This window comes from Canis lupus, chromosome 8 (genome assembly GCF_048164855.1).
Source record: "Canis lupus baileyi chromosome 8, mCanLup2.hap1, whole genome shotgun sequence".
NCBI lineage: Eukaryota > Metazoa > Chordata > Mammalia > Carnivora > Canidae > Canis > Canis lupus.
In genome coordinates this window covers 42,185,874-42,212,189 of record NC_132845.1, presented here as the reverse complement: position 1 = coordinate 42,212,189, position 26,316 = coordinate 42,185,874, and the positions used below count along the sequence as shown (strand labels likewise).

General features: G+C 38.6%; 1 protein-coding gene and 1 pseudogene across 16 annotated transcripts in view; one reads left to right on the top strand and one right to left on the bottom strand.

Annotated features, from left to right (window-relative positions):
• Positions 1–26,316, bottom strand: part of RBFOX1 (RNA binding fox-1 homolog 1) — a 2,033,710-nt gene that overhangs the window by 1,257,590 nt on the left and 749,804 nt on the right. The window lies entirely within an intron of this gene.
• On the top strand, positions 11,645–11,712 carry LOC140639276 (U4 spliceosomal RNA; annotated as a pseudogene).

Sequence of the window (26,316 nt, the reverse complement as noted above, 5' to 3'; positions counted from 1 at the left end):
TTAGAAGGGTAGGGCAAAGAGATACCTTTCCTCCCTTATGATACTTAACTTGAGGAATATCCAGTTGAAAAGTCTGTGCCTACATTTTTAAAAATCTAGGATTATTATGAGACCTTTGTAAAGGTTTTAACTCTGTGGCGTTTCTATCCAGAGAAAGGAAATAAAATCCTTTAAATAACGTTTTCTGTTTGTTTGTTTGTTTTGAAAAGCCCAAAAGGACAGAAATACAAGGTCTTCCCACCATCAATAGAAAGTGTACTGGCCCTTCTGGGTAGAGTCTAATAGGAACCTATACGGACCAACAAGAATCAGGCAAGGGAGCTAGTAAGAAACTGAATGCAGACGCTGATACCTCATGTCTATGGATTCCCTCTGCCCAACTGTAGGAAGAGGAGCTGAAACAGTCTCAGGCTGGAAGTACCTAAGACACCATCTGGTTTGCATCCTGCCTCTAGGCAACAGAATAACTAAGTCGTTCAGTGCCTGTGGCTTGCTCCTCCCTTACAATCTCAATTTCCTAGATAGTTGAGAAGATCTCAGGGAAAAATTGGTTTGAGGGGCACCTGTGTAGCTCAGTCAGTTAAGCATCTGCCTTCAGCTCAGGTCATGATCCCAGTGTCCCGGGTTCAACCTCCATGGGCTCCCTGTTCAGCAGTGAGCCCGCTTCTCCCTCTCTCTCTGCCTGCCACTACCTCCATTCCTGCTCTCTTTTTCTATCAAATGAATAAATAAAATTAAAAAAAAAAAAAAAAAGAACTAGATTGAGCCTTAGGGCAGGAAGAAGGGGGAGAACTCAGTACAGATAAATGCATCTGACCACACCTGTATGGTCAGAGTTTTCAAAGCTTTAATAATGCCTGGCTTTATCAGCAAATCACTTGCTTTGCCTTCCCCCTCATACCAGAAAGATTACATATACTAGATGAGATGGCATCAGGTTCCACTCAAACTAAGAAAACAGGCCAATTGCTCTACTTTCTGATTTTCTTAAGTTTCTCTTAAGGTAAGCAAGGGTTTCTGTTGATGCAACAGAAGCCCGTGGAGCCCATGGGAACATAATGCACACGCCCAAGTGCTAACTATGGGTGGATAGCTTGTCAATAGCACCAAATGTAGCCCATCTTCATAGGTACTTTGCACTATTTATAAAGATGCTTTTGTATTTTGTAGCAGCTTTGTGCCAACCAAATTCCCGACGAGAAGGGGAATCGCTCAGCCTGTACTTATAATGTAAATGCTAAGGCTTGTCCTATCTCCAGTTTATCCCACTCTGTGAAAGAAGAAATACTTTGTAAGCTGTCTGTACCCCTTCTCAAAAACTATGGAAAAGTTTACAGTTTTATACTACAAACATCTGCAAAATTCCCCTTCAAGGTCATAAGATAAATGGCCAAAAAAATTCAAATGCCTAAAAGGCCCAGGTGGGTCACAAAAAGGAGGAAAGTGTCTAAATTATACCAGCATATAAATGGCCTGTTGATAAACTGACACTAAGCCTTAGTATAGGGGAAACACTATAGGGAATGTTGAGAATAGAACATGCCTCAAACAAAGGAAGCACTTTTGCCAGAGATTCCAATTTTTCAAGAAAAACCAGAAATACAGACTTTTGTTCTGTGAAAAGTTCTGATTCTTTAAAGCAGTGCCAATTAACCTGAATTTAAAAAACTGCAAGCCAAATAAAATATGCCCGCCATGCACAACTGTGTGAATATTTCCCCATGACACAACCAGTGATAGTTGTTGACTGATTTATACCAGACATTTTGTGAGATAAAGGGGGGGAAAACTGTGTCTATAAGGAGTCCCAAATCCCAGGACAGGGACAGAGAAGTGGAGGTAAGCTCCAAAGAAGCAGGGACCCAGTAGATTTCACCTTCTACCAAATGTCAAGTATCTACCAAATGTCAAGTATATGTAGGCAACAAATAACGTTTGTTCAGTAAATAAATAAAGACATCATTTATGTTCACCTCCACCTTAGAAGTAGCACTCTTTTTAACAATCATAATCTTTTCTTTCAAAGCAACAAATATTTATCTTCACACATACAAAAAATTAAGCAAAGCACAGGTATAAAAAAAGAAGAAAGATTTTAAATATTCCATATCTCACCATTTAGAAATATACATTAGTAGAGCAATTAGAAATTTTAAAAAAGTTATTAATTTTATAAAAATGGGATTACTTTGTATTGTTATATAAAATATAAGTCCATATAAAAATCACTATATATTATATTTTATTATAGATTATTTAATTTAGTTTCTATGAGTAAAAACTAAAGGAGCTATTACATTTCAGGTAAGTAAACATAAATATACATAATAGATGTTTATATCAATATAATATAAAATTATATGAATAATAAATATATTTATCCCAAGAGAGATTAATGACTATGATATCCCTCTTAAGTTAAGAAAAAAAATTATGAAGTAAACAAAAAATTCAGACTGACTTTTGAAAATTTCATCTCTACCGTCACCTTTCTATAATCTGCACATCAAATGGGAAGGGTCCTATCATCATTCAATGAGGTCACTAAATATGTGAGTATATGGCAATCTACTTCTTATGACAATGTACTGCGTTGGCCCCAGAAGTACACTTTTAGAGAGTAATTTCTCCTTGAACCACCTCTTCATCTTTAACCCTCTCTTAACAATCTCTCCCAAAAACTGGGGGGAAAAAAACCCATACAAAAAAAAAACAAAAACCAAAATCCTTGATTTTCATCATTCTAAGTCACATCTTCCTGTCAAATGGACTGCCTCCTCTCCCTAATCTTGTCATTTAGCTTCTGAATTATGCAGAGATAAATGAGTGCAGCAACCTTTTGGCTGCTAGATAATTTTATCAGCCTCATTTATGGCTTTCTATAGATTGCATTAACTGCCATTTCTTGGGAGATAAAAGGAAAAGTGTGCCTTCTGCAGAATGCTCCACTGAACAGCATGAGCCTTGGAAGCCACTAAGAGCATCTGAGAGCTGAAGGAAGAAGGTGAGGATACTAAATAGTCCATCAGAGGCAGGGTTTGTTTTGATGGGCAACCCAAGCCAGAAGCCTGGTTGGCAGGTGTGTGTGAAGCCATAACTAAAATCTGTCCTGGGAAAACTTCCAAGCAACTCCAAACAGAACTTGAGGCAGGAGCTCTTTACTTTTTTTTTTTTTCTATTTCTTTTTTAAAAGCAAACGCACCCACTTAGAAAAAGTAGTTCTCTGATGACATTTCAATTAGATATTTTAAGAATTTTAGGAATTACATGTAATGCATTCAACCAATACTATATATGCAAACACACACACACACACACACACACACACACACACATATAAACAAAAGTTCCTGTGCTTAAAAAATTCATGTTGTCCTTGAAGGGAACATCAGGGGAGGGGAGAGAAATTTATATCTATGTAAAATATAAAATGGCAAAGGATTAAATGAATGAGAGTTGCCTACTGAAATCAGTGTCAGCCTAAAAGAAAGGCAGAAGGATAGAGATGGTCACATGAGTGTATGTGTTGGTCAAAACCATCAAAATGCACCCCTCAAACAAGTGCATCCTATGGAATATAAACTACACCTGAAAATGTTGCTTTTTCTTTTTGTCTTTTACCGAAAAAGAGGAGACAGGTGAGATGTGGTGGCTTCCTGCCATTTATGTCCTCATGCACTTGCTTAAGACATCACCACAGGGGAAAACTAAATGATGAGCACAGGGGAAAGGAGGGGAAATTTTGCAACTTCTTGTGAGTCTGTATTTCAAAATCAAAAGTTGAAAAAAGTGTTGTGGCTGAAATTGGGGGAAGGTTTAGTAATGCATGCAGCATAAATATTGAGCATCTAAGACTGCCAGCTCCTGAAACACCAAGTGAAACAGATCATACCTCTGCCCCATGGAGCCTGTGATCTATCGAGGAAAGCAGATGAAGAAAAAGAATGGAAACGAGTAGGTAAATTAATTAATAGTGTATTGTAGCAAGAACAGAGAAAGAAGCAATCAAGCTGAGATGGAGAGAAACTGGGACAGAGAAGAAGGTAATGAGAAAGGACTCTTTGAGGTGATGTTTTATCGGGTTCCTAAAGGATGAGAAAGAACTGGGCTGGCAAAGAGTTAAGGAAAGAGCGCTCCTGGCAGCAGGACGGAGCTTGGCTTGCTCGTGGGACTGAAAGGAAGCCAGCGAAACGGAGTACAGAGAGCCAGGAAGAAGAGGTTGAAGTGACTTAGCAAGGAGTGGTGTGGCAAAGCAGATTTGACCCGTGACTTAAAAGAGAAAATACCAACTTTTTTTCAATTTCTTAATACTTTCAAGTGTCACCTTTAGTTTTCAAAATAAAGAAAACTGGCCACTTCTATTTTCTGTTGTCCAGATTACCCCAGACCATACTCTCAAGACATGTGAGAGAAAGCCTGTGACTCTCAGGTGAATTGGTTATAGGAGCCAAATAATCTGTTTATTCCAAGTACGTTTGCCACATTGTCAGAGACTGGTATGATTTCTCAGACACTACTTCAAAGAGAAGTGCAGACTATGTGTTAATACCCATCCCTGTCTTCTTAAACAAACCGAAACTGGTAGGCAGAAAATAAGCCTAGAAGTAATATAACCAGAGCACACTTTTACACAAAGAAAAAGAAAAAAAGGAGGGAGAAAAGTGCCTATCAACAATGTGTGGTGTCAAAAGAAGCAGTATGATTGAAATATTATGGAAAGCCACTGCCTTTACTGTCAATGCCAAATCGTAACGGTAAACCAAGGGTACCTGGTACTGTTTAATTCAGAGGAACCATAAATCTGGAGCCCGCAAAAACATCTGACAACAGTTAAAGATGTTTTGTAAATGTGCATACATATTTATAAACATAGCAGCAGAAGCAGACGAATGGAATAAGTGTGCTTCCCCTAAAGTCATCTGAAAGTCAAAAAATGCCATTAATTACTTTGTCACGACAACCTTGTTCAATTTCATCTCAGGTGACTTATCAGCTTTGATACAGAACCGAAATTTTAATACCAAATTGCAACCAGCTACAGAGGCAGCATACCTTAAAACACAGAGCTTCCCTTTCTTCTAGGCAACATTAAGCTAATCTGCCCTGACAGAAGAGGACTCTTCGGAACTAGCTAGCAAGTCTCCCAAATATGAAGCAGTAACCCAAATGTCAATTACTTTTCCAGTGGTAGACAAATTGCTAGCACACTAATGCAATTTAAGCCCAATAATTAGATAACAGGACTACAGAGAGGGCCTGGTGACAGAGCTTCTGAGATAATAGAATCTAGTGTCCTACTTCTTAAATATTAACATCATTCTGTCTCAGTCAATCGGTTTATGGTAATTTAAAAAAGGGCAAAGCAAATTCCTTTTATTGCTAATAATATTGTGCTACTGCAGAGTTAGCTTTGAAGGTTAACAATCTATGGGGTCAAAACTTAATCATGTGTTATCGTGCATTTATGCATTTTCTTTCATCTCTTTCTTTTGGAATGCCCTCTTTGTGGAAGGTTAAGGGTTTATGAGAAACACACGTGTGAGCATCAACACCCCCACATGCACACAACGTACTGACAATAGACATCCATTGTTAAATGAGGCCATCCAACTCAATTAACAACAATATAAAGAAATCAATCCATTAATATTGCATACATTCTAAAATGTCTCAACTTCATCATCTTTTCTTCCCCCATCAATGGCTCATATTTTAAGGACATTGTAGACATGCCCAACAAATTAGTCTCTAATGTCATATGTTCCCCCCGTCACTGTAATACACATAATTTTATGCTGATATTCAAATACCTCCAAAGAATATTAGTTTCAACTTCAGTAAAATAGGGATTTGGTCTGTTTTGGGTGGTTGGATAGACTTTGCTATTTTTATTTTTATTTATAGAATTTTTTTTCAAGTGCCTAATGGGTGCTAAAGCTTCTAGGACCTTCTAGAATGAACTAGAACAAATGTGAATTCCCCAAGACATTTGCTCCCCAATGTTTTCAGTAATATATCTGAATGGGTGGTCAGAAGGGCCAACACTGACTTGGTTACACACTGACGTATAAAAATGACTTACTCTAAAAACAAATTTTGAGTAATGCATCCCCATTTTCTTAACTGTATCATGGGAGGAATTAAAGCTTTAAAAACTTTCTTTGAAAAAAAAACTTTCTTTGAACAGAATTTGGTATAAAATGAGAAAACAAGTAACTAGATGAAAAAATAAAATCATACATATTAATTTTGTTGGTGGCCTGTCGGCCATTCATGACAATAAAAGAAATAAAGTTGACACCACACTGGAGTTGACTTTTCTATGTATATGTATTCATGAGTCAGGTACAGGCCAGTAACACAACACGTAAAAGAAACTGACCCAATAGGAATTCTGCAGACATTTACTTAAGAAAGCCCTAGAGTTACATCCTGACATATTTGTGAAACAGCCTTTCTCTTAACATTTTTGAATAAAGTCCTTTTTTCTCTCTAACTCAGTATCCTCCTTTATAATGCATGGAGGATGGACTGAATAACCTCAAAATTCCTTTGAGGCTGACACAAAGATCACAGGTCCCCATCGATGACAACAAATATTTGAATCACAAGGCAGTTCTCTCTGAGTGACCCAACATTCCTGGACAATTTTTTGCTTGTTGGAATAAAATGATCTCAACGATACATGAGATAAGAGATCCTCCTATAAAAGTTAGGTTGTGAGCAAATATGTAAAGGGAAAATATCCAATGAAATCAAACATATCCTTTGTTAGGAGGGGAACACCTTGCAAACAATTTAATGACCTGATGCAGACATGTTTTTCCTCCCAACTCAGGACATATTATTTATTTACTCAGTTGAGTATAAGACATAGTGGTTAGCTTGCATGTGAGGTCATGGAGAATCATCTGTATTCTTGGTCACATGCAATACTCTGAGATACAGTGGGAACAGAGTAACTGAAAGGACCCCAATATTTACCAACCATATCATGCTCACTCTGAGGCATAGTCAATTTTACCACCATGCTGGTTTTGAAAATGCAAATGCATCCCAATCAATAGATAAAGCAGGGAACAATTTGAAGATGATGTGGATTTCATACTTACTTATGTTTGATTTCATCAAACACTAGGTTAACACAGAAAACTCCACCCAGTTGAAAATGAGCTGCACAGAAATACTCAGTAAGACACACAAACATGTACCTCAAACATATACCTGCCAACCCAGTTCACAATATGTGTTATGAGTCAGGCTCACTCACATCTGGTGCTACACTTTCCATCCAGTTTCAGAGACCTTTCCCTTTCTATCATTTCTCAATAATTAATCAAAAGCTGCAACCTTCCCAGTGCCCACTTTCACAAGAAAATTTCTCATCTTCTTCAAGTTAAAGTACTGGTTTACTATAGGACTTGTGCATTTTAATCATCTAACACATGTGAAACTGTGCTACTGTTTTATTTTCTTTAAAATTCACTGATTTAAACTGAGTGGCTGGGGGCATCTTGGTGGCTCATTGGTTGAGCGTCTGCCTTTGGCTCAGGTCATGATCCTCAGGATCCTGGATAGAGTCCCACATCAGGCTCCCTGCCAGAAGCCTGCTTCTCTCTCTCTGTCTGTGTCTCTGCCTCTCTCTCCGTGTCTCTCATGAATAAATAAATGAAATCTTTAAAAAAAGATAGATAGATAGATAGATAGATAGATAGAAAGAAAGAAAGAAAGAAAGAAAGAAAGAAAGGGAGTGCTGAAAAATTAGAGAGGAAGACAAACCATGAGAGACTTCTGAGAAACAAAGGATAGCAGAAGGGGAGGTAGGTGGGAGGATAGGGTAACTGGGTGACAGGCATTAAGGAGGGCAAATGATGAGAGGCACACTGGGTGTTATATGTTGGCAAATTGAACTTAAATACAATTTAAAAATAAATTTAAAAGGTTAAAAAAATGATTTATTGATTTATTTGAGAGAGCGTGCGCAAGTGTGGAAGGGGTGCAAAGGGAGAGGGAAAGAACCTCAAGTGGACTCTGCACCAAGCATGGAACCCAACGCAAGGGTCAATCGCATAACCCTGAGATCATGAACTGCGCTGAAATCAAGAGTCGAATGCTTAACCAACTGGGCCACCCAGGCACCTCTGTGCTACTATTTTAATAAAGTTCCTGTTGTTGTTTTTAATGTGTCACTGATGAAATGGCTTGTGATCTTGTTTTCCCCATAAGTCCTGTGGTTTTTATTGCACTACTTTGCACAGAGTGGTGATTTTTAGGAACACAGAGGACATGTTTGTTTTTTGTTTTTTTTAAAGATTTTATTTATTTATTCATGAGAGACACAGAAAGAGAGAGAGGCAGAGACACAGGCAGAGGGAGAAGCAGGCTCCATGCAGGGAGCCCGACGCAGGACTGGATCCAGGTCTCCAGGATCATGCCCTGGGTCAAAGGCAGGTGTTAAACCACTGAGCCACCCAGGGATCCCACACAGAGGACATATTATAGCAAAACTGATGGTACTTGCTCTTGCTAAGAGAAAAAGGCAGGTGGAGTCACAATATCACTTGATTTTCCTCTCTCTCTCTCTCTCTCTTTCTCTCTCCTATCAGTTAACTCTACTACATTTAAGATTCTTAAAATTGTACTCTCTGGGGGCATACAATGAAAAAGGTTGAGCAAAGGAATGCAAAAAGACCATCCAACTGCTTGACATTAGGGAGGATTCTAACTATTTTAGAGGCAGTAGTTCTAATATAAATACACTGTATTCATCTTTCTAGAACTATTAGGTAGGCTCATGCTCTTTTAATGTCTTTCAAAATCAAGGTGTTCCCTGAGATAACAGAAACAATTTGGCTTCCCTTCAAATGGTGTCCTCCCAGAAGCTCATTGCCAGCACCCTCTGAACATCTTCATTTGTATTTTGTAAATGGTGCCATCTCTGAACCTGGCCATCTCTGATGACCCATGCTGTTTGTACAAGGTCAAAAACCCTGGATGGTTGAGTGTTGGAGAACATTCCAGCTATAGTTTATGGCTGTGCTCAAGAGTGTTTGTACAGCCCAGGACATAACTTATGTGTTTTTGTTCTAGCCTTGATAACCTTCTGATAGGTAGCTGTGGTTAAGTGTGTTGGCAGAGCAGTGTATAAATTCATCGCGTTAGCAAGCGTCCCACACAGGAAACAAAATGTACAGTGAGCTCTCAAGTCTCTATTGACATATGGTTTTACTTCTTTGCTAGTATTCACAGATTAAACACATTCACCCCACATCCCTCCCCTGAAAAGTTTGAAATGCACAGTGCCATGTGAATATGTAGACAACTTAAATGATGTGCATCAGGTGAGCATTATTTAGTTAATTCAAATCCATTATATTATTACAGAGATTAAAGACCTTTTAGTCCAACGTGCTAGAAAAGCAATAAATCTGAATTAGATCTACCATTTTAGTCACTCAGGATTAGACCTTTTGGTGATGTGATCCATTAACGTGCTTTAAATCTATTGATTCATCCTAGAAAGACACAATTTAAACTCAGAAGTCACAAAATGAACTTTCCATTAAGTTTGGGAGACTATGGTCACAGCTCATTTGACTTTTATGAACTAGAAAATGTGATGTAGACCACAATGGCATTCTATTAGGGGAAATCATGCATTTAACCATGTAGCAAAATACTGTAGTCAATTATGTGAACACACACCTATTTTACACATGGCTGCTTCTCTGACTTTAAATTATTAAGGATGTGCATTTAGCTTGTTTTAAGGAGTATTTATTCCCAAGTAAGAGATCCGTGATAAAACTTTGTTCAAAAAGTAAATGAATATTTTTCATTTATATTAATTTTTTTCAGTAAGAAACTGGAATTGAGCATAGAAACTTTTGCTGTGTTTATATCTTTGCCTCAGAAGAGAAAACACGTGACCTATTTGCTTTTTATAAATGAAAAATATATATATTCTATCAGGGAAGGAAGAAAAAACTCAATCAGAAGCAGGTTTTGAGATTCATCTCTCAGCCTGGAAAACATAATGATAATGTAAAAAGGAGGTGACAATAGGGAGGAAAAAAACTATTTAGATAAGGTTTAGTTTCTCTTTTCTAGAGTTCATCTTGATGGTGTACTCTATAAACATCATTTTCTCTCAATATAATTTTGTTTATATTAGTATTAAACTTAAGCCAGACTATATTAATACCAGACTCATTATTATTCTAGATTTCAGCATGGGTACACTTTAGTTCCAAATATAATTCAGCCCAATTCTTCACTGAATTCATCAGTACCAACTTTTAACTGCTAAACTTTCCCTCCAAGTTCCTAATCATAAAACTCTGACTACCCAAAAGCCCAAAATGTCTGATATTATCTAATCCAAATCCTTCATTTTCAGAAGATGAATTAAGTCCTGCAGTGGTTAATGGACATGCTCAAGGTCACACGGCTCTGCAAAGACAATCCACTCCAAAAGCATTCTCTGTCCACTAGGTCAAACTCTTTAAAAAAAGAGTCCCCCCCCCCAAAAAAAAAAAGAGTTTCCCCTTTTGTTTTATTTATTTTTTTTTATTTTAAAATTTTTTTTTAATTTTTTATTTATTTATGATAGGCACACAGTGAGAGAGAGAGAGGCAGAGACACAGGCAGAGGGAGAAGCAGGCTCCATGCACCGGGAGCCTGACGTGGGATTCGATCCCGGGTCTCCAGGATCGCGCCCTGGGCCGCAGGCGCCAAACCGCTGTGCCACCCAGGGATCCCGTCCCCTTTTGTTTTAAAATAAGATCTCCCTTGGGGCACCTGGGTGGCTCAGTGGTTGAGCGTCTACCTTTGGCTCAGGTCATGATCCTGGGGTCCTGGGATCAAGTCCTGCATCAAGCTCCCCACGGGGAGCCTGCTTCTCCCTCTGCCTATGTCTCTGTCTCTGTGTGTCACTCATGAATAAATGAATAAAATCTAAAAAAATAAAGTAATAAGATCGCCCTTAAAATTCATTCATAAAGGCATAGACAAAACATGTAATATCTTGAATATGTTTGAAAGTTGTTCCAATCTATGTTTTCTTCCCTTAAATCTATCTTGTCATCAATTCTTGCTGATTTTTGCTTCTTTTTATATACTCAAGTTATTTTTTTTCCCTTCTGCAAAGTCACAATCTTGTCTTGGTTTTCACCTCTGAATGTCTGTCTAAAGCACAATGAAAATCAGTGCTGTAACATCTACTCTGAAGATTCTCCTGCATCAACCAAAAAGGTTGATAACTACTTCTCTATTGCTACTGTCCGATTTAATCTTTGCAGGAAATAGGGAGGCTGGGTCAAGTTCAAGAAATAATAGAGAAGTTAATTGATAAGACTTGGTCATGAACTGTGCTCAGGTGGAGCAGAGATGATAAAGAGTAATTCGGTGCTGGCTTGCAGATCTACAAAATGGGTAGGTGAATGTATGTGTGATTTGGCAAGATGGAGGAGCCAGCACAGATTGGAGTAGGTAGGCAAGGGGATGGGTGTTGATTTCAGTTTCAGATATAATGAATGAAAGGGGTCCATGAGTTATTCATGGCCGGTGGACAACTGGAGATGTGTATGAAGAAATATGAGTCTCAAGCTCAGAAGATACATTTGGAGTTAGAAATGATATTTTGAGCTTTGCACAGTGGCAGTATCATAGCCAAAGAGGTTTATCCGAGGCACAATTATTGCTAATAGAAATGATATTTTGGGGGGAAAAAGGAAATATTTTAGGAAGCCATCAAGATATACTTGGGGCATTAAAAACATAGATTGAAGGGTGCCTGAGTGGTTCATCAGTTAAGCATCTGATTCTTGATTGCAGCTCAGGTCATGATCTCAGGATTGTGAGATCAAGCCCAGCATCAGACTCCATGCTGAGCAGTGGCACCTACTTAAGATCCTCTCTCATCCTCTGCCTCAGCCCTTCCCACTCTCTCTGTCTCTCCCTCTCTTAAAAAAAAAAAAAAAAAGATAATAATAATAAGCAAACAAAAAATAAACAAAAACAAAAAAACATAAATTGAAAGACATACTTAGAGAGAGAGTAGAGTAAAAATATTAAAAAGTGAGATCATGAGTAGTGTCCACATATTTTAACATGTATGCATATAACAACTATTTCAGAATCTCCCAATATAAAGGTCTATATTTGTCTTTAAATCACTGGGCAGGTATATATTTTTAACTAACCTATTTTAACTTACAGCTGGGGAGAGTAAATATATTTTTTCTCCTTTACTCTACTCCAGTATATACAGTGCTGAAGAAAGCACATGGTAGATGCTTTAAAAAATGTTGTTGGACAGTGTTAAACATCATTTCAGCTTTCAGAATCCAGTGTAGGTGGTAAACAGAGATGACCTCAATGCAGAAAATGCAATAAAAGACAGGACGGGGTTGGAAATCAATGTCTCCATTTGTAAAGAGAGAGAAAAAAAAGGATGAACCAGACATTATTAGCATGATATATAAGCACTGCATAGTCCCATTTATATCACTTGTATTAAGGATAAATTGCCTGAATAAATTCTATTATTCTAAGAAATAGCACAAATAACAAGCTGACAGCATCAGGAAAAAAATGAAAATAATAATGTTGATATTGCTAGAATTGTATGTTATTTCTCTATTTCCAGTTTCATAGATCTAGTTAGGCAATAATTCAAATCTGAGGGTAGGTTTAGTTTTTAAAGTCACATTCATGGATCCAAAATGAAATCTTTCAGAATAGAAAGCTAATTATTTGTTATTAATAACAGCCTGGACTTATTGCATTCTGTGTTCCATGCTACATGCTAAATGCTTTCCATAAATTATTTAACACACACACAAAAAAAAACTGAAAGATAGGTATCATCATGCTGATTTTATAGGTTATGGAATCAAGGCCACATTAGGTCATTTACTCAAAATAACACAGCTAGTAACTTAGAAGAGGCAAAAATCTAACATTTGGCTTCCTCTAGTACAGTGGTAGTGAAGTATGAGCTTTGGAATCCAGGGTGCAAATTCCTGATCTTTTCCTTACACAGCTATGTTACCTTACATGGCTTAGTCAATTCTTCTGAGAGTCAGTTTCCTCATCTGAAGAAGGGCACAATAATGCCTACTTCACAGAGCTGTTTGGAGTATTAAGTGAGAATGTATGCAAAGCATTTGGTACAGTGCCAGGGCCAAATAAGTTCTCAACAAATGGTAGCTAGCGACTAAGAGAAAACAGATGGGACAGTTGAGAGAGGTCAGAACCTTGGACAGCAACTTCACTTAGGTAAGCACAAGGAGGAGGCATTGAAAAGGCAAAACAAAACAAACAAACAAAAGCCCACCTAGGCAAAGAAGTGGGAATCCCCTCCAGCGAATGAATGGAGGACAGAGCTTTGGGAAGAAAGAAACAATTAGCAATGTCACACCAGATAGGATAAAAAAGAAAACATTTCAAATTGCTCAAAGGAATGGGTGGTTTTAGGGTTAAGAGTCAGTAACTCCCAGTTAGTGGCTGGTTAAAGGCTGAATCCAATTCAAAATGTTTTAACACTTCCTATGTTAAAGTCACTGCTCAATGTTTCACCTGCCTTAACTTGTTCCTGTTCTTCCTCTTCCTCCTCCTTTTTCTTCTTTTGAGGTAGTCCCTGCTTATTATTCTTGCTTTTCAAATGATAAGACTGAGGTTCTCTGGATGAAGTGACTTGCTCTAGGTCACTAAACTAGTAAATAGTGATATCTGTCTTCCTTCCTGATCTTATGTAGCCCCTCTTCCTAGGGTCCATTTCTTATTACCCTTCCGATCTTTTTTTAAGAGTATGAACATGGGTCTGTGTCAAAATTCTTAACTCTTAGGAACAGATCATCTGATTGGCCAACCTCATTCATGTCTTCCTCAGTCAAATCAGCTGTTGCCAACGAGGGGATCTTCAACCTATTGAGAGACCTGCTGAAGCCACAATTAAACAGCATCCAGGGAGTTGAGGAAGAGGAATGGGATGATGCCATTTAGATGACAACCATAAAGTGGGGCATGGTTAATATATTCTACCATAATATACTTCCTGTGATGCAGTGCTATGTGCCACCCCTAAATTCTCAAGTGTGACTCATAGTCCAATGATGAGTTTTTCTAAGAAGAGGTAAGATGGGGGGGTGGACAGACTGCTTCACCAACAGGACTCATTAGCATTGAAATCATTAAATCCATTAGAGAATATTAAAGATGAATGTTAAGAAGGTAAATAAAAAAATGGCTTTGATTATATATTTCCTCATAGAACAAATATAAACATTCCAAATATTTTACACCATCAGATAAATGGAATGTTTCCTAGATACCAGTTTCAATGCACCATGTTAAGACCTTTAATTCAATTTGAGCAGGAAATATTGTTTAAAGATTGCTGGTCTCTTATGAGATATTAGCCTTAGTCCTGCATCTTATGAGATGGAATCCAATGAAAATATTTTCTATTAGCAATGCTCACTCAAAGATTTTAATCCATCAGCCTCTGTGCTAAACAATTCCTATGTATAATCTAAGTTAATCATTCCAACAACCTTATGAGAAAGGCATTATTATCATTCCTGATTTATATATTACAAAACAGAGGCAGAGAGTCTACAGAACATATCCCCAGTTACATGATAGAGTTAGTACATGACACAGTCAAGATATGAATTTGGTTCTCCATCACTATGTCTCTGTGATTTGGGTACCAGAGAATTTCTATTATCAAATATAAGAAAGGGTTTAATAACAGTCCTCATTAAACATACCAATTAAGGGATAGGTAAAAGTATGTGTGAGTATGTATGTGTGTATGAGAGAGAGAGAGAGAGAGAGAGGTAGAGAGAGAAGGAAAGACAGAGACAAAAGGAGAGAGAAGAAAGAAATGAGAGAGGAGGAAGAACTGAAATAAAGACAAGAGAGATGAAACTAGAACTAAGAATGATATCACTCATCTTACTGGCTGTTACTCCAGAGGACAAAATGCCAAGCCCATCTCCAGCCCACCATAATTTTGATAAGTACACACAATTCCATAGTTAACAGAGTAGAATGTTTTCCCAACATCCAAAGGTTGGTCCTGAGAAGTGTTCTGGGAAAATCTCATTGTATTACTAGAAAGGACATCTTCTAATCTAAACTGCAGTGGAGAAGGAAACACAGAGGCTGAGTGATTGCTATGGGGGAGGGAATAGGATGCAATATGGAATTCTTCTGGGCTAAAAAACAAGCTCAGAAGTCATCTAAATGGCATCATCCCATGCCTCTTCCTCAACTCTTTGGATGCTGTTTAATGCCATTTTGTCTCAAAAATCATTTACAGAATTCCAAGTCTGAGACTAATTCCTTTGTTATTATGTCAGCTTAGTGGTGGCTTAATTACAAAAGATGATTCTTCTCTCCTCAAATCACGATCTTTCTGTTAGGAGGTTATATTGATCTAGTGGAAAATTCTCAGAACCAGGAGTCAAGATATCTGCATTCCAGGAAAAGCTCTGTCATGAATTTCCATAAGAATCTTAGTTAATCATGAAAACTATCTGGCAGGAGTTTCCACTTTGTTAAACAAAAACATCTTTTAAAACTCTAAAGCACTGTAAAAGGCATCAGAAATTGCATTTTGAACCATGTAAAATAGTACAGATGATTCTGGTTCTCTTACCCATATTTCTAGCAACTACATATTTTTCTATACAATATTAGCTTTTTTCCCCCTATCCAATAAAGTATGCATTATATGGTACATTCATGACTTTAAAAATATATGGCAATCATAAAGTGGGGCATGGTTAATATCTTCTACCATAATATACTTCCTGTGATGCAGTGTTATGTGCCACCCCTAAATTCTCAAGAGTGACTCACAGTCCAAATCTGGCCTCACTTGCCATTGAAAGTAAATGCCATCTCTTCCCCTCCTCCAGTAACAATTTCCACTGCAATAGAAAACTCGAAACAGTAGGTTATCATAATTACAGGCACCATGGTAGCAAGAGGACAACATTAACAGCCAATTAGCAAGATATTTTCAGGTAAGGCTCCACTTGAAAATCCTGCCCTAGCCTGATATCCAAGCTCACCAATGGAGGTGACTCCAGTTTAACTCATGCTTGTATCAGATGAGAAAACACAGGCACATTATTCAATCCAACCAAGCTGTCTGTTTAAAAGATGCTTCAGGACTGATTAATGACAGAAAGCAAAGAGGAACTGCTTAGACCTTGGCTGTCAAGGTCAAATGCACAAGCAGACAGAACTAGGAAAGCCAGAGATATTGCCTGATCTGGATTTAGGCTGCTGGCCTCAAGTTTTGGCTGGAGCCACTAGTGTGTTGTCATTCCCTCTGGCTTCTAGTCATACCACACACAAGATGGAGAGGCATATGGCGCCTTCTCCCGACTCAGTGTACATGTGGGCTCTAATTTAAGCTTTAAACCTTTTAGAATCCTTGCCAGCAAGATAAAATATATAAGCCATGATATTCTGAGCACCATATTTTGTACAATATGCCTTATGGCACATGGTTGAATAATTTTGAGGGTAGGACCAACAGCAACTAAGTCAAGGCATATCTTTGGTAGGGGAACTTGACAGGCATGTGTGTCCCCCCAAAAGGAAAGCAAAATGTCAGATTAATGTTGTTAATAATAATAATAATAATAATAATAATAAAGCCACCACTGGGTGGCTCAGCAGTTGAGTGTCTGCCTTTGGCTCAGGGCGTGATCCTGGAGTCCCGGGATTGAGTCCTACATCAGGCTTCCTGCATGGAGCCTGCTTCTCCCTCTGCCTATGTCTCTGCCTCTCTCTCTGTGTCTCTCATGAATAAATAAAATCTTTAAAAATAATAATAATAGGGCACCCCCTGTGGCGCAGCGGTTTAGCGCCGCCTTCATCCCAGGGCCTGATCCTGGAGACCCAGGATCGAGTCCCACATCGGGCTTCCTGCATGGAGTCTGCTTCTCCCTCTGCCTGTGTCTCTGCCTCTCTCTTTGCTCTCTCTGAATGAATAAATAAATCTTTAAAAAAAAAAAATAATAATAATACCACCACTGACCACTCATCGAGTGCTTATATGTTACTGGCACAGTGCTGACAGCTTTACATAGATTTTTCTCATCTAAATTTCATAGCAACCCTATGGGGTAGGTCCTTTTATTATCCTAAATTTTTGAAAGAAGCAACAAAGGCTCAAAAAATTAAAGCATTTGTTCCAGGTCTTGTGGTCAGGTGCACAGAGCCAGGATTCAAACACAAGCACCAGGTCTCCAGGGCCTGCAAACCTAATGCTACAGTAAACGCTTGATCCCATAAACTGTGTAGTATCTACAATGCAAGTGTTATATGGTTACAATATATACACTGAATAGTAGTGCTCTTCAGTGTTCATTTGGGTAATAGCTTTGTGAACTCAAGGCCACAAAACTGAGACATTGAAGCAAAGTTGATTCATTCAAATGACTGTCCTTTGTGCATTCATTTACTCAAACACTTATTCAACATTTACAGAATTTGAAGACAGGAGTATTCATCCAGGACTTTAAAAACACATATTTTGGGCCTGGGGTATAAAAAAATACCAGATCCATGCACTAGACTTGCTGTTATGGTTTTCACTTCCTCCTTTGAGATTGAGCAAAAAAATAATAAAAGTATACACATACACACATACGCATATAGCAACTCACAAAATATTTCCCTCTTTCATTTCACAGGAGAAAAAAGGAGTGTGGTATATTATCAGTTTACTGGTGGAATGTATGAACTCTAGGAGTGAGATTTTCTTTAAAACAACTAGAGAGACAAAATCCTGGGGAACAGGGAAATGGAGCCTCCAATAAATGCAACACACGGGGTGCCTGGCTCAGTTGGTAGAGCATGTGACTCTTGATTTCAGGGTTGTGAGTTAGAGCCGCACGTTGGGTGTAGAGATTACTTTTGTAAAATTAGAAAAGTTTCAAAAAAAAATTGCAACACACCATCCTCTGTGGCCCACGTCTATTGGTACCAGGTCATGGCTTACAATGTTCCCAACAACTGGAGCAGGGAGGACAACCCCATATCTATGCTTTTAAGGGCTCTGATACTTAGGCCACCTCCCAAGCCTTCAGCAAGCTCAGTGGGTGCAGGTAGATTGATGGCCCCAGAGTCCTGGGTATAAGGTCAGAAGAACCACCAGAACCACCACACGCCTTTCTGTTTGCTTTATCCCTCTCCCTTGGGGTCCAAGCACACCCTTCTGCTGGTGAGGAGAGCACGGTTAGTTTAGAAGTGGTTGAGTGAATTGACTGTGTCAATTATAGTTTCCCTGTGGGCAATTCTAAAATAAACGATGGAGGGAGAGCAGAGAACACTCAGCTAAGGCAAGGATTCCTCCAAGTGTGGTCTGGCCACAGGGGCATCAGAACACAGTGAGGAAATGATTATTAAACGCTCAAGTTCCTGAGCCCCACATAGACTCTTGGGCCAGAACAAAGTAATGTGGGGGCCTGAGCACATGCGTTTGAGCACATGCAAAAAGTGGTTTGTTTGCACATGAACATATGAGCATACCTAGCTAATGGGTGAGCATAATGCTTCTGAAAAAGCTAAGTCACAATTACTCTAAGCAACCAAAGACTTCTCTGTAACTGATGGAGTGGGCAACACTGCATGAACAACTGAGAAGTTTATTTTGAGTTGGCAGGATTAGACACTTGTGAACAAGCACATGAGATACTTTTCAATGCATGGTTTCCTGATGCAGATGAGAAAGCCCCATTTTGAGTCTCTTTGTAGGCACTGTGTATCCACCTGTGCTAACAGCTTCATCCCGAACACTTGTTATATTTGGTTTTATAACATTTGCTATGAAAGCATTCATTATAATATCCATCTGACAGCTGCTGGTAAACAAAACAATTGCATGACAACAGATGGGAAATGGAACCATTCGTTGGTGCAGAGTGTCACAGGTAGTTTTCAGAGGTCATCGAAAACCACACAGAACATGGAAGACTCTTAGTATGTGCGCCAAGGTCCATGGTGGGTTAGATAAATAAACGTGTTGAAATGTTTTAGGATTGACTAGCTTGGTTTTACATTGTGCTTGGGGTCTCATGTGGTTTGGGTTCACCAAATTTCCTATCAATCTCTTTTATTCCAGATCCCTTAGGAAAAGAAAATCAAATTGCTCTCTTGGCCCAAATAATATTTTGGCAATATGAAATGTATATATTTGGCAAAAAAAAAAAAAGTGAACTGTTATGTGCTTCAAGTCTCCGTATTAGGAAAGTCTACATTTTGATTTGCATTTAAAGATAAGAACAATGAAGGCACACTATAATATATCCCTTATATATACTTTTCCTCTACTTCATGTAGGGTAGTCTCATTACTCCCAAGATTTCTTTGTTTCTTTTTTTAGTTTTTAATTTAGTTACTAAAGTTGATAGCACTCTGGTAGCTGGGAAACAAGGAGTTAGCAGAACATATAAGCAGGGACGAAATATATTGATCTTTATTTTGTTTTCCTCACAGCTGAAGGTTTTTGGGATCATACACTTCTATTCTTTGTCTGAAATAGACAATAACATCAGGGAAAGAATTGCCAGCCAGGTTTATAAAGACCGTATTTTGTGTTTAGCCATCTTTTTTTGTTAAAACAAAATCAATAGTGGCAGATACATTTCTCCTCAAACCTTTAATTGTTTCTTGGTCTTAGGGAGGAAAAACTTTTTTTCTCATGGTAGAAAATTAGACAAATAGAGAGAAGCATAAAAAATAAATCGCCCACCATCTGCATTCTTGAGATAACCACTGTTAATGTTTTGGTGTATTTCATTCCAGATGTGTGTTTCCGAGTATGTGTGAGATACAAGTATATACACACACACACACACACACACACGTGTGTGTGTGTGTGTGTGTGTGTATTATAAGCACATATGTGTTAGAAGATTTTTTATGGCATAATGAGAATAGTTCAAATTCAGCACACACACACACACACACACACACACACACAGCCCTAAATATTAGTAACATTTAAGAAGTACCAGATTCTAGGAGGGAAGCTGACTTCCATATGCCAAACAGTTTAACATCTAGACTTCTCCTTCCCATGCCCCTTCTACTGTTGCCCACTTGCCTTTGCCATCATACCCACAGCAGTCACTGAGCAGGTTATACTTTACTTCCTAAGTAGGAATTAAACCCACATATTCTCTCAGTTCCCACTGGCATCACCTGTGCCCTGATCTCTAGCCTGGATTCACAGAAACATCTCCTAACTGGTACACTTAGTTCCCATTTGGTCTCCTCCAATCTGTTTTCCACAATGCAGCAGATCTTAAGCATGTGGGATCTTAAGCACAGTTTCCACTGTAAGCAGATCTTACAGTGTATGTGGGATCAAGTTATCCCTCTGTTGACAGTTATTCCCAAGATTCCCACCATTTAGATGGTGAAGGAGATACTGGGCAGTGTGACTGGTGTCTTTACTTTCTCTGCCTCCACCTCTTTCATACCCATAAGTGCTCTTGTCCAGCATCTCTCCTTGCTCTGGGCCTCTGGTCAAGCCAGCACCTTAGCCCATTCACCTGTTCTACTCTTCCTTCCTCCTTGTACTGCCCAAACCAATTCTTCTCTTCACTAAAACTCCAACTCCCGTCCTGAGTTACTTCCTCAGGGAGGCAAAATGCTTTTCTTGATTCCTTTAGGTAGCCCCATGGCATCCTATATTTTCCCCATCCAGGCATTCAGAGCAAAACATGAGAATGGCTTTTTAATTGTGTATCTATCAGAAAAGGGTTTCTCTGATGTACCACTGCCTCTAGCTGGTGCACAATAATGGATGCTCAAAAATATGCCAAGAAGATATTAAGTCAATATAGCTCATTTGTGTTACCTAATAAATGAGGCAGTAGAGCTACAAAAATATCCAATGATCCAAGGGCTAGCTCAGATTGTGAATCATTTCAGTATTGGAGGGAAGATTAGATTTCCCCAACTCAGGGCCTGCTGCACACCAGCGCTAGTCCTACTTTCGTTGGGATATTGTGCTGTAACCCAAAATCAAGCACTCGGAAAACTGACCTACTCCACCATCTTCCTTTCACTCCTCATTGGCACCAAAAGTGCCAAGGTCATTGCCCCATTCTCTAGACCAGGTCAGCATCATCTCCAGATGCAGCCATCACTATGTCAGCTTCCAGTCAGCTTCCAGCACACTTCCTGACTTCAGTATGTCCTCTCACTGATTCATAACCCATCCAAATGTAGCTGATGACATGGTCTACAACAAGCCTCATTCCTCCAAGCTTCAGTTCTGCTCCTGGACTTCACAATCCTCTACTCACACCCTCCACCAAAATCTACTCCACTCTCAGTATCTCTTTGTGCAGTCTTCTCTTTAACCAAGTAAGTCTCTTTACACCCCCTATGGATGATGGCTTTGTTCTTGTATCCATGCGCCTCTGCAGGTAACAGCCCCTGTCTCTAGATTTCTGACAACTTATAACCTCTCCTTCTTCAAACTCAGTCCAAATTCCTTTGTGTCAATAAATTATCCCCTAACATCACACTCTAATCCCGAGCTACTACTCAATGTATTTTTGAATGAATTAATCTATGAAAGAGTAGATTTTAGACCTGCCATGACAAAATGATAAACGATTAAAATCATAAAAGCATTTCACCACATTTGGTTTCTAAGGCATTATTCTATCCTGTCTATAAGATCTCAGCCAAAATGAGCGCATATAAAGACATGATCATGTCAGAACAAATATTTTTCACATCCCCCGGGAGATTCTCCTCCTTCTACTGCAAGAAGCAAATATCCGAGGAAGACAGAGAAATAATAATGCCAGAGCAATACAAGATCGACTACAAGTCACAGTTATTTAGGCCAGAAAGAAGATGTGGGTCTGCCTGCCTGTAGCTCTGAGGAAGATAACACATCCTGTCACCCTTCTCTGAAAGGCACGTGTCTTCCCTATTGTTTAGGATGTCAAGGTAAGAAGACCCAAACCTCCTCCTGCCCCCTACGTGCATGTTCACCAGCCACACCAGTATCAGATGTTTTTAAAGATTACAGGATTCCTATGAAATTACAATGCATTAAAATAAAACACAGCCACAGTATGTTTTAAAATAAAGCAAGTTCACAGTCTGTCTACAACTTTTATTTCTTATAAAAAGTAGGCATGAACAATTTGAACCCATACATTTATTGGGGTGAGATATCATATTCTATTTAGACAATTATGAGGAATTTGTAACATGTTCAGTGTAAGTTGGCAATCAAGCCAATCTTCTTCCAAGTCCCTGTTTGCAAACACAATACTGTTTGGTCGAGAACTAGGATACAGAAAGAGGCAGGCTGCAGACAGTGAAGCAAGGCTCTGGTTTGAGTTCTGCTATTGAATACTCAAGTGGCCTTAACCTCTCTGAACTTCAGTTTCTTCATTGTAAAATGGAGATAATCAGCTTATTGTCAGTATTGAATGCTTTGTGACAGGATAAGATCACCCAGAAGGTAGGCAGGAGGGAAGCCTCGTTGGAATGAATTCAAGAGAGAATAGAAGGAGAAAAAAATGATAGCAAATATAGACACGTTTTATTTTGGAGTTTTGTGCAAAGGAGATCAGAGAAACAGGGTGGCAGATGGAGGGGAAGTGGAGTCACAGGGGATATATTTTTTTTAATGTTGCATATATTATGACATGTGCACATGGTGATGGGTGTGATCTTGTCCTGTCTAAAGGCATCAAATATCATCTATAAGATGGAGAGTCCTAAATCTGCATCTCCATGCCAAACCTTTTCCTTGTTCTCCAGACTCAAAGAACTGTTTCCTTGACATCTTCCCTTGGAAATCCAATCAGGGTCTCATGTTGAGTATTTCCAAACATGAACTCCCAATTCCTTCCCCTTCTTAAACTCACTCCCTCTCCTTTCCTCTTTTCCTCCCTGAAAATCTGCTCCTCTTGCAAATCCATCTTGGAAATAAATAGTGCATCCATTTCCAAATTATCAGGATAAAATACCTGAAGAAACCACTGACTCCTCTCTCTTTTGCACATCCCACAGTTCCCTATTTAAATATGCTGTATCTGCTTCTGAAATATATGCAAACTCTGGCCATTTCTCACACCTGCATTGCCACCAACCTGGTCGTTCCTCATCTAGATGATTATAATAATACTCCCTACCCCCTACACTGGACTCCCTGCTTCTACCTTGCTCCACATGTATTCTCCACCCAAGAGCTGGAGTATCCCTGTAAAATCGTATCGTGCTGTCCCTCTGGTCAACATCCTCCAATGGCTTCCTGCCTTGCTCAAAGCAAAACTCTAGGTTCATACCATGACTTTCAAAGCTCTACATGGTCTAGCCTCCCGTGAACTCTCTGACGTCATACAGTACCACTTTTGTGTCTCTCATTGCCTCACTCAGTCATACCAAACTCTTTGCTGTGAACACAACAAGCAATATCCAGCCAAATGTCTTTGCACTGGCTGTAACTTTTGTCTGGTCCTCCTCCCAGATATCCACATGGTGTTCTTTCTCACTATTTCCAGGTTTCTATTCAAATGTCACATCTCAGAAATACATTCCCAGACACACACCCTCATATAAAATAAAATTCCGGGACGCCTGGGTGGCTCAGCAGTTGAACGTCTGCCTTCAGCTCAGGTCGTGATACTGGCATCCTGAGATCGAGTTCCAAATCAGGGGTCCCCACAGGAAGCCTGCTTCTCCCTCCACCTATATTTCTGCCTCTCTGTGTGTCTCTCATGAATAAATAAAATATCGAAATGAAATAAAATAAAATAGAATCCCACCCAATCAATCACACTCTATTCTCCTTACATTGCTTTGTTTTTCTTCATGGCAATGGTATTATGTGTCATTGGTTTATATGTATAAATCTGAGTTCCCAATGCTCTCCCCTTCCCTAGTATACCATAAGTTTCTTGAGGGAAAGAACTTTGGTTTTGGTTTTGGTTTTTCACAATACATCTTTAATTTGTAAAAGATTGCCGGGAATTTAGTGAGTGCTCAACAATATTTTCAGTGAATTAATATATATAATCTGACACTTCTGAGTTTCCTTTTGTCCTCCATCCTTCACTAATAAATTAGTATAAACAAATTGCAATGAAATATTATATTACATGGCTAATAAAACTATGTTATGAGGTTCATTCAAATATTTTTTAGAATTATATTTTTCACAAGTTAAATATTTTCATTAAAAAAGAATTATATAAAAATAGGGCTTCACTATATACACATGGTTCAGTCAGCAGCATAAAAGAAATAAGTTAAAGGCTATCCTATTTAACTATGAGCTTTCCTAAATGTCTATAGGTGGTCAGAATATCTACCTAATTAGCCTTTGTACAATAAATATTATTTTAAAGTAATAGTGAAATCACACTGAGGTATATAGGCTAAAATGTGTCAAAACAACTTATATGTTTGGTAAGAGGAGGAATAGCTGAGTAAATATCAGGTCCACTCAGTGCAATGCCATACAACAATCAAAATAATTAGAAGAAGGTGGACTTAGGAAGAATGTTTATATATTGAAAAAGAGAATAAAAAATAAATGCATATTACTATTTGAACATGTAGCATACATCCATAAAGAAACATACATACATTAAAAATAATCAAAGTGGTTGGTGGAATTATAAGTAGGCCTTTCTACTTTTTCTAAAATTATTTTGCTGTATCTTAATCTATGTCAATTAAAAATGATGCTTTGTAAAAGCAGAAGAGTAAAGAGTAAAGTTGAGGAAAACAAAACCAACACTGGATTAGAAGTCAATAAATACTATTTCCAGTGTCTAGTCTTCCAATAACTTACCTAAAGAACACATCTTGGGCAAGTTATTCACCATCTCTGTGTCCCAGTTTTCTTTTCCACAGAAGGACGCTAATGTAATAGGACCTCTAAAAAGCAAGAGTAGAAACACTCTCTATTAATCAAATGATTCCATAGTCTTCCTCAGCACATGGGAAGACCACATTTCCCAGTCTCGCCTGCAACCCAGCAGGACCATGTGACAGCTCTAGCCAAACCGGTATGATCAGAGATAGTATAAAGCACTTTCAAGAAACATACTTCTCAAGTTCTCTCTCCCTATCTATGAAGCTTGAACCAAAAGCATTCCAAGATGATCGAGTCACAGCAAGAAGAAGCCTAGACTCAGGGAAAAACCCAATCTCATCAGATCACAATGACAGCAAGTCATAAATGTTAATTACGTGACACCTCAAGATTTTTGTGGGTTGATTACATACACTTAATATTGCCTATTGTTTCAGTCCTTCTAGGCTGAAATAACAAAAACACCATAAACTATGTAGCTTATAAACAACAGAAATTTATTTCTCACCATTCTAGGGACTAACTAGTCCAAGATCAGATTAGACTTGATGTCTGGGGAGAACCTGCTTCCTTACTGATGGCCCTCTGCTCACTGTGACCTCACATGGTGAAGGGAGTCAAAGGAGTTTTTTCAGGTCTTTTTTTTATAAGAATACCAATCTCGTTCACAAGAGCTCCACCCTCATGACATAAGCATCTCCCAAAGGCCCCATCTCCTAACATCACATATTGGGAAAACTTTAAAGAAAATCCTAAGTGGCCTCAAATAAGAATTCTGACATCGATACGTGGGGATTTGTCTTTCTCATACTAATAAATAGTCACAAACTATAATTATTATTTTTTGAATGTTTTCCAATGTGCTATGCCCTTTGCTGGATTACAGAAGACAAATGCATATTAAGATGGTCAGAACTGACAGCTATGGCTCAGTGAGGAAGGCAGCAAATTCTTTCTCCAAAAAAACTATAAAGCTAGACAAAATTGACCAAAACCACCACAACACAATATTTCAACACTCAAAAAATTAACCAAAAACGTCCAACAGTTTGAGAAGTATTTATTTACCTGAAAAACTACTGGGCTTTAGGTAATAAAAATGGGAATCTTTGGTGTTCTAGATGGGGAGGGGGGAAGGGGGACAGTGCTGCTCCCATCCCTAGTTAGGAAGGCTCTGACTGGTTTGGGCAGACTATGACTACTGGCAGCCTTGCTACCACAGCCAAAAAGGGCTGACTCAATTTAAAATAAAGAACACTGACTAAATCCAACAGCATCTCTGGGGAAAGCCAACAGCATAAATGGCTTGAAGTTGTGGTTAGGGCAATCATATTTCAAATTGAGACCATGTACAGGTTCACTGAAGACTATAGAAGACCGATGCTATCCAAATATTCCTGATTGATCCTGAGGCAGTGTGCAGA